The sequence below is a fragment of the Stenella coeruleoalba genome, assembly GCF_951394435.1.
Source record: "Stenella coeruleoalba genome assembly, chromosome: X".
NCBI classification, from domain to species: Eukaryota; Metazoa; Chordata; class Mammalia; order Artiodactyla; family Delphinidae; genus Stenella; species Stenella coeruleoalba.
The window spans coordinates 121,094,176-121,105,899 of NC_137152.1; positions in this window are offsets into that span (position 1 = coordinate 121,094,176).

Here is an 11,724-nt window from a genome sequence, read left to right on the forward strand (position 1 = left end):
TGAAACTATAAAGCCATAAAAAAAAAAACCTAAGAAAAAAATGTATGAAATATCTTTCTGATCCCTGGATGGATGAGGTTTTCTATGTTTAAAAGAAATAGAGTCACAAAGGGACAACAAGAAGATATGCAACAATAAAAGGCAAGCGAGAGTGGAAATACGTACAAAGGGCATATGTTCATCAAGGAGAAAAAAAGGAAGATTGCAGCCAAAAAATGAGAACATACAGATAATTCACGGTAAAGAAAAGGAGAATGGTGAAAGAAAGTGTGAAAAATTGAGCATGATAGAAATGTAAAATAAAACTATGAAAATTTTTAAAAATTTATTTATTTATTTATTTTGGCTGTGTTGGGTCTTCGTTTCTGTGCGAGGGCTTTCTCTAGTTGCGGCAAGTGGGGGCCACTCTTCATCGCGGTGCGCGGGCCTCTCACTGTCGCGGCCTCTCTTGTTGCGGAGCACAGGCTCCAGACGCGCAGGCTCAGTAGTTGTGGCTCACGGGCCTAGTTGCTCTGCGGCATGTGGGATCTTCCCAGACCAGGGCTCAAACCCGTGTCCCCTGCATTGGCAGGCAGACTCTCAACCACTGCGCCACCAGGGAAGCCCATAACTATGAAATATTTTAATAAACTTTGCAAAGAAAATTAAACTACCATATTTTTTTTTTTGCCGGCAAAAGCAAGGTGAAATGAATACTTTTACACACTGGGATTTGGACCAACCTTGTTGTATAGCAGCTCAGCTCTTCAGGATCAGACCCTGTAAAAGTTTATATTTTTAACCAATAATTTTACTGCTAGGGACCCATAATTCTACTTTTTTTTTTTTTTTTTGGCCATGCCTCGCGGCTTGTGGGATCTCAGTTCCCCAAGCAGGGACTGAACCCGGACCACGGCAGTGAAAGCCCAGAATCCTAACCTCTAGGCCACCAGGGAACTCCCCATAATTCTACTTTTAAGAAACAGATGCATATTCTCATTTACATGAGGACGCAATGACCAAGAGACCCTTAAAAGCAGAGGCTGGGTAGAATCTGCCTTTAATCCACACCTTCCCTTATTCACAAGAAGCACTCAGTGGTTATTTATTGAGCTAAATTAAGCTGAAAAACGAATAGAAGTCTAAAAAATAGACTCCTCGTTCTGTGTTAGCTACCTCCTACTCATTCGAAAATTCACCAAAACTTAACTGCTAGGAGTGTCCCCCAACTAATTCGAGCATGGATGAATCAGAGAGATCAGCAGACTTGACACACCATTCCTGATACCAGATCCATAGGCGATGCTTGACAATCTAGGTCACTCACTTTTCTTCCTCCTCATGTAAAAAAAAAAAAGATGCATATCTATATTTTTAAAGAAAGATATTCATTTGCAGCATCATTTGCAATAATGAAAACTAGAAAAAACCTAGGCCTCCCATTCCCTGAGGAATGGTTAGGTACATTTTGAAACCTCCATGCAATGAAATTGTATTCATTTAAAAATATGGCAAATCAACAAAAGTTATTTAATAAAATTCAACTTCTATTTCGGATTAAAATAACAAATACTAGTGAACTAGGACTAAAAGGATTCTTCCTCGACATGATATATTAAATGTATCTGAACCAATGGTAAATGAAACATTGGTATGCATAGTGAATCCCCAGAGGGGTTGCCATGAAGGCCAAGCTCAGGACATTGCAGTGGGAGCAGAGCAAGAAACAAATGGGAGGCATATTGGAAAGAAAGAGATATATTTATCATCATTTTCAAATTCTATGATCACCTACTTGGAAAACTACACCTGATTAAGAAACGTTTTTAGTCAGACAGATGGATACAAGAGAATTTTACAAAAATCAGCACCTTTCTCATAAACCAGTAAAAACTAGCCAGAAAAAAGATTCCATTCACTAGTGCAACAAATATATATACATTACATATTATATAATACATGCTAATATATTATATGTTATGTAAAATGTATAATATATACAATAGAATAGATATAACATTATATAACATATGTTAACATATATGTTATATATTTATACACACACTCTACATAAAATATTAAAACATATGTAGGACATATAAGAACAAAACTTGAAAACCTTACTGAGGAACGTGACATAAGATTTAGGAAAATAAAGAGAAATACCATGAGCTTGATTGAAAAGATTTATATTGTAAAGTTATCAGTTTTCTCCAAATTTAATGCATAAATTTAATGCAGTTACAACCATGATATCGATGCTATTATTTTTCTTTCGCAACTTTATGAAACTATTCCAGAGTTTTGATAGAAGAGTAAATAAGCAATAATGAAATTATGGGGGGAGAGAAGTAGGTATGATTGGGCGCAGAGGGTAAGAGGGTACTTGCCCCAGCCTATATTAACAGGTGTGTTAGAGCTACACTGGTCTTAACAGTGTGTGGCTGACATAGGAGGAGATGGACTAGACCAGAAACGGAGGACTGGCACCTCAATCAGTGTGGCGTAGCTGTGGCTTCAGACTTGCTTTAGAGATGAATCTTCAGGGTGGCTCTCTGGTCAGTAGTGGGGGGTGAATCTTGAAGGCTGAGGGAATATTAACTGTCTATATCAAATATATGCTGGGGAGGGGAGGTTAATTAACATAGCTATTATAGGGGCTCAAGTCCCCTAAGCCACCCTTTCTCTCCAACCCGGATGGAGAAATGATGATGTTTTACAAACAGATTAAACAATTAGAAAAAATACAGCTGATCCCTAACTTAAGTATTAAACCAAATTCAATTCTGGACAGATTAACAATTGACATGTTAAGTAATGAAAACGTAAAAATGGTGGCATGAGTCAGTTTTGGAAAAAAAATGTTGAGGGTGGAGAAGGCCTTTGCAAGCATGAAAGCAAAAGGAGAACATGGTCAAATGCCAAGGATGAGTGTACCAGTGAGGCCACAACAGCGTTGTTTCCAATGGAAAGAGAGCAATGGGAATTGGAATCAGAAAGAAGTGGGAAATCGGGAAGCTTTGGTTCAGTCATACGCTTTGTCAATGCAAGGGATGCCCACAAAGTCATGAGATCTTGTCAAGGGGAAAAAGCAGTGGAAGAAAGCACACAGAGGGAAAAATCTCAAATACTAAAATGATTCTCACCAGGCGGTGGGATTATAGGTGATTTTTAACTTTCTATTTTATACACGTATGTTTGCCTTAACGTTTTTATAATGTGCATACTATGACTTGTATAATCAGATAAAAACCAAAGTAAATTAACAAAAATCTTTACATTGCATACACCAAATGATGTAAATTTGGATTTATAGAGTGAAAAACAGGACGACGATATATACAAAGTTTAATAATGGCTTTGTCTGTGAGTGGTTCTTTCTAAAATTGCCGCAATGGGAGCATATTATTTTTATAATCAGAACTAAGAAAAATATGTACATTTCCTGGGCTAGATGGTAGGAAATGAGATGAGAGAGGCAAGAAGCCAGGGGTTGGGAAGGAGCCCAGAGTGGGGAGAGGCGGCCTCACCTGAACTTATCTTCTCCCACTGCTCCACACTGAGCTCCTGTCACCTCCTCGTGGCCTTAGTTCCACAAGGATCAGGTGACCGGCAGCACAAGACATGGAGTGTTGTGTTTGGAGGAGACAATTCCATACTGAAGCCAAGCGGTCGTGTAGCTTGAAACTGCGCCCTGAGGTGGGGCGGGGCATGGTGGAAGGTCCTATCTCTCACCACAACCAGGAAAGTGGATGAGAGACTCCTTTCATTTCCAGGAACCAATGGCCATGGGGACCTGGTGGAGAGGCGGTGCCGAGGTAGTTAATCAAATGTGACCAGCTAGATGAACTACATTCCCCGAGCAGCAGTCCAACGTGGACTAGCCTCTGGAAATCATAAAGCCTGTTTTAGGGCTTACAGGCTTTTTTTTTTTAAACCAAAACATTATTTAAAGAAAGGCCACCTCCCCAATATTCCTGATGACTCAGAGGACAATGGTGTGTGGGAAAACAGTGCCGTCAGCAAGTCTCAGTCAAAAGGTGATTCAGGAGAGCTGGCCTCAGAAGCAAGTTTACTTTAATTAATTTTACTTATATTTTCCTTTTTCTGTAAACACCAGAGAGATCTATGATAAAAATAAATGTCTGATGACGTCTAAAATAGCTCTCTCAGTAAGTACAAAATAAAAATTGTGTGTGCTAAGAAAGCATTGTATCGTGTCCTAATGGGCGGCATGGCTCGTGCAATTGGTGTCATCTTAGATTTGATGGAATATGGTCTATATTGTGCTTATTTACTAATGCGCTGTCTTCCCTCGCTGTAACGTCCGTGAAGGTGAGGCCTTTAGTTGACTTGGGTCACTGCTGTGCCCTCAGCCTCCAGAACATACCTGTGCATAGTGAGTGCCCAATAAACATTTTCCGTAAACTTTGAACAGAGAATTCCAGGCAGAGTGTACAAGAGGTGCAAACATCCTGAGGCAGGAACAGGCTCCTGGTGCTCCTAGAATAGCAAAGAGGCCACTGTGGCTTGAGCAGCGTGTGGTCTGACCACCACAGTTGTCATTCGACCTCTAGGATCCTTCATCAGCGTCCTCTTCCCTGAAGTGTCTACTGAAGACAAGAGGCTGGTGGCTCGTGGCACCTCTGATTCCTGGTGAACATTCCTATCAAGTCAGTGGCTCCAGGAGGCTCAATCCCTTCTGAAAACATGATTCTGGCTCCCCAGCCCCAATCATCAGAGTCAGGGACAAGGAATGTATTTGGACTTGAATTTGGAGCCCTCAAGCATGGTTGTCGCAACTTGTGTGATCATGGTATCCAGAGAGGAAAGGCGTGTGCTTGCTGGGAACCATGATTGCAGTCACCATGCCCACAGTGTCCAGGAGAGGGCAGCAGGGAAAGTGAAGTGCACGGGGGCTGAGGGCCTTGGGAGCTTATCTGCTTAAGCATCTTTTCCTGACTTAGGCTGTGTGTGTGTGTGTGTGTGTGTATGTCGGGACAAAAGGAGCGTGTGGGTATGATGAGCTATATAATGGCCACCCAGCCCTGGCTTTGGTTCCTCAGCCCTAGACAACCTGGCTAGCCCAGATAACCCTGTTCAGACCCCTCAGGAGCCCTGTCCCAGTCTTGAGATGCTTTTGCTGGCTCCTAGGCTTTCTGAGGACCTCACGTGCTGGCTCATGTTACAGTCCATCCTCTGGGAGTCCTCTGCTGGGGTGTATGTGTGTGAGAAAGGGGGAGGGCACTTGCCGAGCAGAAAGTCAAGATCAGAGCAGTGTTTCTGAAAGTGTGGCTCACCCGGGCCCCACATGCACATCACAGAGCCACCAGCACGCTGGATATTGGGTAAGCACGCAGACCTCGGGGTCCCCATCAGGCCTATCGTTTCTGTATGGGATACAGAGCAAGCCATGAGAATTGCCACGATTAAAAAGCATCCCAGAGGATTCTTGTGCATCATAGTCTTTGAGAAATACTGGTCTGGGGTTCTTCTACCCCTAGTCAGGGCAGATGGCCAAAGGGAAAATGATTGGTCAGTGAAAGGGAGGAAATTCCACTACCAGGGCAGGAGTGCCAGGGACCTCTCAGCCACTGAGGGATATTTTCTTCCTCTTTACAGAAGGACCGACCTCTAATCTCAGGCAGCTCCTCAGCTGTCCTCAAGCCCCCAGGACCCGCAGACCCTGGCTCCCCAAGGAACACTCTGGGCCACATGGCGGGGAGTTCTCAGAGGCAGTGCGACACCAGCTGCTCTGATCCCCCTAGACCTGCAAGCTCAAGGTCAACAGCCTCTCTTCTTGTCCCACTTCCCCTGCCAGAGTTTGTCAGAAGAGCATCAGGACTTGCTGGGACCGTTCCAAAGCCCAGGGTGAGGGTAGTGCTGGTAAAGGTAGCAGATTTCCAGGCTGGATGAAAGAAATCAACCCAGAAGCACCCACTGTGCCAGGCCATTCGCCCAAGACTAGTGTAATTTTGTACTTAACGTTGATTGAGACCCCTTGAACCAGGTGCTGTGCTAAAGTCCTGGCTTGCCCTGTCTCGTTCAGTCTTCACATGGATTTTTGAAACTGAGATCTATTATTATTCCCATTTTTCATATGAGAAACCTGAGGCCTGGAGAGGTAAATTCACTTGCCCAAGGCACCCAGTTAGCAAATAGAAAGGCTGCCTTTGAACCTAGATGGTCTGACTCCAGCGCTTGTGCTCCTAGCCAGAAATGGTGGAAGACATGGGGATGCAGGAAGCTTAGAGATGTGTTGTGTGATCAAGGATGAGGTTGTGAGAAGATGCAAGATGAAGTGAGGGGCAGGCAGGGGTACTGAAGGGGATGTAAGTGGTCTAGAATAGGAGCTAGAGTAGGAGCTGGGAGAGGAGGAAGGGAGGGACAGCAGATGGAGTCCAGTCTGAGTGAGAGGATGGGTAGTATTGGAGTGGAGCTCAGGAGCAGATCATGAACCAGCTGACAGTTGGGGAATAGATGAGGGATGTCATCGGGGGCTGTTCTGAGGTCAAGGCCAGGAAGAAGGTGAAGGTCAGTGCTGGGGTTGGAGTGGGGAGACTCTGGGGGAGTGATTGAAGCTCTCTATTGCCACCATGAACTGGCCTGGGGTGAGAACCCCACCAGGCTGGGCTTAGAATCAGTATGAGGTAACAGTCAGTGTTCCTGTCCCCCTTCCCAGCTTTGCACCTCTACCAACTGCCTTGTTAGGTCTTCTCCATGTTTGCTAATTTATTGTCTCTCTCCTCCAACAAGAAAGGAAGCAGGGCAGAAACTTGGTCCATTTGATTCACCTTTATGTCACCAGCAGAAGGCAGAGTGCCTGGAACATAGCAGGTACTCAGTAAATGCTCAGGGAAGGGATGACGGATTAGCACATGGGGTGTGGCTCTCGCTAGCGTGTAGGTTCAGGAGAGGTGACCTCCAGGACAAGTGAGTTTGAAGGAGGCGTGAGGCTCTGGGAAGAAGTGAAGCTCACAATGAGGTGCCCCTCAGGTTCACAGAGTCCAAGGAATGGAGTGAGGGGTCGGGGAGGAGGTAAGGCTCCAAAGGCTCTGGTACAAGAGCTGCTTAAATATGTGCCTTCTCAGTGACTTCAACATCCACGTAGATGATTCCACTCCTTGGTCTCTCAGTCCATTGACCGATTCTCCACCAATGCTTTTCCCCTTCTCCCTACGTACCGCAGCCACTTACTCCTCTGGTCATATCCTAATACCTTGCCTTATCTGTCACCATCACCCCTGCATAATCACCATTACATCCTGCTTTCCGAAAGTCAGCTCATTCCTTTTAGTACTACAAGAACTCCAACAATCCTCCAACTCCAACCACCCACAGGACCCTTCAACCAGTCCCACTGTTTTTTTGTTTCTTTTCACTGTCTTTCACCAGACCTTGACTCTATCTTTACCTTCCCTAATTACACAGCCCCAAATCCACGATCAATCATCATCATTTCTCTCTAGAGTCCACATGAAACTCCTATGTCCCACTGCCATTTCTTTGTACTCAGCTAGCAAAACTCAGCCCTGGTAAAATCCAACTTTCCACCTACTCTGGGTCTGCATCCGCGATGTTGAACGTGGCTGGAGAAAACCATGCAGACATGCTGAGTAATTTCACTTTAAATTAATGGCCGTTAAACCTCAAGTGAGCCCTTAGCACAGCCCAGCAATCATGTTATATTTCCATAGAACATCCAACCTCTCTATCTCCCAGAAGACAATTTCAAGCCTTCTCTCCTCAAACTGCTGACACCCCTCTCCCACCCTCACTCCCAGCTGGTAGCCTGGCTTCCTGTTTCACTGAGAGAATAGGAACCATCAGAAGAGAGCTGCTCTGAGCTCCGCCATCACCTCTCCCACCTACCCACATCCGGGCATCTCTCTCCTGCATCATCAATTTTTCCCTCTTTACTGGCTCGTTAGCACACACACGTTACTGTGGTGTAGTCTCTCCCATATTAAAAAAAACGCTTTCATCTTGTCCCCACGTATCCCTACAACCACCACTCTCCCACTTCTCTGCTCTCCTTTACAGCACAACTCTTCAAGAGAACGGCCAGTCGTTACTCACTGGCATTTCTCTTTTCCCACTATGGCTTGAAAACATTCTCGTCTGCCTTTGTGCCCCCATGTCTCCCTGGAAATTGCTCTTAAACATCACCAATAACCTCCATATTGCTAAGTACAATTCTTTGTCCTCCTCTTACTTGTCCAGACAATAGGACTTGAGGAGTTGATGACTCTCTCCTTCTTGATACACCTTCTTCAGTTGGCTTCACATTCTTCTGGTTTGCCCCTACCCCACTGATCACTCTTTCCCGGTCTCATTTGCTGGCTCCTTCTCAGCTACGACCCTTCTAAATGTTGGCCTGCCCAGGGTTTGGTTCTTGAGTTGCTTTTCTTTTTCTACAATCACTTGCTTGTTGATCTCATCCAATCTCATGACTTTGAATACGGATTAGACTCTAATTATTCTCCTATTATATCTCCAGCCCTGACCTTGCCCTTGAACTCCAGAGTCCTCTGTCCAACCTACTCCACTGCTGTCTTCCTTAATTCAGTTCATGTACCTCCATCCTTCTTGTTCCTCTGACCAAAATCCTGAGAGCTGTCCTTGACTCCTGGCTTTCTGTCATAGCCCAATACCAATCTGTCATCAAATTCTAGGGACTCTACCATCAGAATTGACCCAGAATCGGCCTACCTCTCACCACCTCCACTGCGTCACCACTGTCTCTCACCTGGATTACTTCAATAGTCCCTAAATAGTCTCCCTGCTTCCGTACTTGTCTGTTCACCTCACTCGAACAGTCCAAGTCATTACAAAGGCTTTACGGCCCTGCATGATCGTTCACCACCCCCATCGTGGCCTCTCTGGCTTCATCCCCTACCATCTTCCTCTCTCACTTGCCCCACTTCAGCACATTGGCCTCTTGGTTGACACGAGGACATGCAAAAGCTGTGGCATCAGGGCGGAGAGTGTTTACATGCAGTGGGCAGGGAAGACCCCACAGAGAAGATGGCATTTGAGCCAAGACCCTTCTGTATTTCATTTTCATCATCACCCAACATCCTGTATCTTTGACTTCTTTGCTTTTTTGTCTAACCTCCACGAGGGTAGGAATTGTTTGTTTTGTCGGCTTCTGTAATCCCAGGTCCTAGAACAGTACCTGGCACATAGTAGCACTGAACAAATACCTGATGTCTTAGTGTGGCTGCCACAACAGAGTCCCACAGGCTGGGTGGCTTAAAGAAGAGACATTCATTTTCTCACAGATCTGAAGGCCGGAAGTCTGAGGTCAAGGTGTCATCAGGGTTGGTTTATTCAGAGGCCTTACTTCTTGGCTTGTCGATGGCCGCCTTCTCCCTGTGTCCTCACATGCTCTCCCTCTGTGTATGTCTGTGTCCTAATCATCTCTTCTTATAAGGACACCAGTCAGATTGGAGTAGGATCCACACGAATGACGTCACTTTACCTTAATTACCTCTGTAAGGTTCCTGTCTCCAAATATGGACACATTCTGAGGGGATTAGAACTTCAACATATGAGTTTGGGGGGATGCAACTCAGTCCAGAATACTTGCTTGATTTGTTGATCAGTGTACAGAGATGGATTAAGACTCTTCTGGAGTAAGGACCAGTGTTCAGACTCAGGAATGGGGTGAAGGTCAGTGAGGACGTAAGAGGATGGGGGTCAACAGGGCTTATAGGAGGGTTCAATCCTGGGCTGGACGATGGTAGGGTAGAGAGTGAGGCGCCAGGATTGAATGAGGCTGGAAGAGGGTACTTCTCTCAGTCAAAGGGAGAGGCCACGTGGAGGAATTTGATGGAGTCAGTGCACTTGAGGGGTGAGGACAGGAGAGACTGGCCAATGTCGGCAGAAAGCAGGAGGGGAGGAGTCAAAGAGTTGCAGCCTTCCCCAGCCAGTCCTTGGGAGTGCCTGTAGCCATCTTGAGGGGTGGCAGAAAACCCTCTAAGGGAGCCAAAATCTGGAGGAAGCCAGGACTCAGGCTCCCCACAGGGAGGATTCAGGGGCCAGAGCTGCTGGTGGTGTTGGGAACAATATCTTGGTGGTAAGTTGAAGGCTGACCGCCACTCCAGCTTCTCATAGAAGCCCAGCCTCTCCTGCCTCAGCTCTGCAAGCGTCTACTAAGCCTGCTGTGGACGAGGCTCTCTGTTGGATGCTAGGGACACTCGAAGAGGCAAGGTCCCCGGCCTCGAGATAGAAGAGGCAAGCGTGCAACACAAGTGAGAAACCAAATGAACACAACGCAGCTAGAGGCAGGCAAAACCCAGCATGCGTCACGCTCATACTTAAGCACCAGGAACACTTGACGTGACTGTCCCATTTGCGCTCTTCCTCGCCGTTTGAGGCAGGTACTGTTATCATCACTCCTATTTGACAGATGAGGAAACTGAGATGCAGACAGGTTAAGTCACTTGCTGAGTATCAGAGAGCTGATCTGGGGCACCGCCAAGAGTTGAAGCAGGCGGTGTGCTGCAGAGGCACTGCTATTGTTCCTTCCTGCCCTTGGCATCCACAGAAGCCCGCACGTTTATAGTCTCTGCCGACAGAGAGCTGAGAATAGAACAGTCAACACAGGTGGGGGTGGAGAATCCCACAAGACCTCAAGAGTAGAGATGACATCTGAGATGTCATTTGGGAAGAATGAATACAAATGCACAGAGGCTGACGGTGGGAGGAAAGGCATCCTGGGCAGAGAGGGAACTAGAATTAGACTGGCTTTGCTGGAGCCAGAAGCTTAGCTGGGGATGCCAGAAGGCGGTGGAAGCCATGGACCCTCACCTCACCCTGAAAGCTACATAAAGTCATCTGTGAACACAGCGGATGTTAAGATCAGGATGGGACAGGGTGGTGGACTAGGAGACCCAGGAAGTCAGTTCCTGAAGAGCCTCAGACCATTTCCCCCACCAATCAGGGCCCAGGATCTCACCCTCTGATCTGAGGGTGCTTTGAAAAGATACATAGCCCTTTGGGCCCCAAAGGAGCTCCATTCTCAATCCCAGGTGAACTTGATTTTTTCTGTGGAAGCCCACCCCACAGGCCAGGGGTCCGGCCCTGCTGCCTTCTTCATTGGGGAGGGTTCAGATGGTCTGTGCTGGGCAAAGAAGGCTCCTGCCGCCTTGGAAGAGCAAGCAAGCCAGGGGAGGACTCTGCGAACAGGAGGCAGGGGTGGAGAGGAAAGCACCACTGGGAGTGGGGAAAGGGGAGGAAGATGGGGAGCTGGGCCCTGGCCAAGGCTGCTTTCTGCCAGCCCAGAGCTGAACTGGAAGCTGCTGGGGTGATGGAAGCTTTCCCTCCCTATTTTCACCAAACCAAGGGTGGTGGGCAAGTTGCTATTTCTCTGCCTGGAATGGGGGGTGGAGGTAGTTCGGGTGACGCCTTCCAGGCTCATTCTGCCCCAAAACACCAAATTAGGGGGGTGGGCTTGTCAACTCCCATGCTGGGCTGGGCTCCAGAAGCGCAGAGAACAAAAAGAGCCCCGAAAACCCAGCAGGCCGCACAGGGCCCCTCGTGGGAGGCTTTGGCAGACCGAGACCCTGAGCTCCCCTGGAACCGTCCTGCCCTCTCTTAGCAGTCCACCTCTTCCCGCGGTTCTCCCACGACTAGTGTCATCCTTCTGCTACCAGCGTCTTGTCCTGTCATGCTGAACCTCCCACATCGCGGCCTCCTGAGGGCCCCACCCCCACCCAGCGCTCCCCTTGCAGGCCCAGA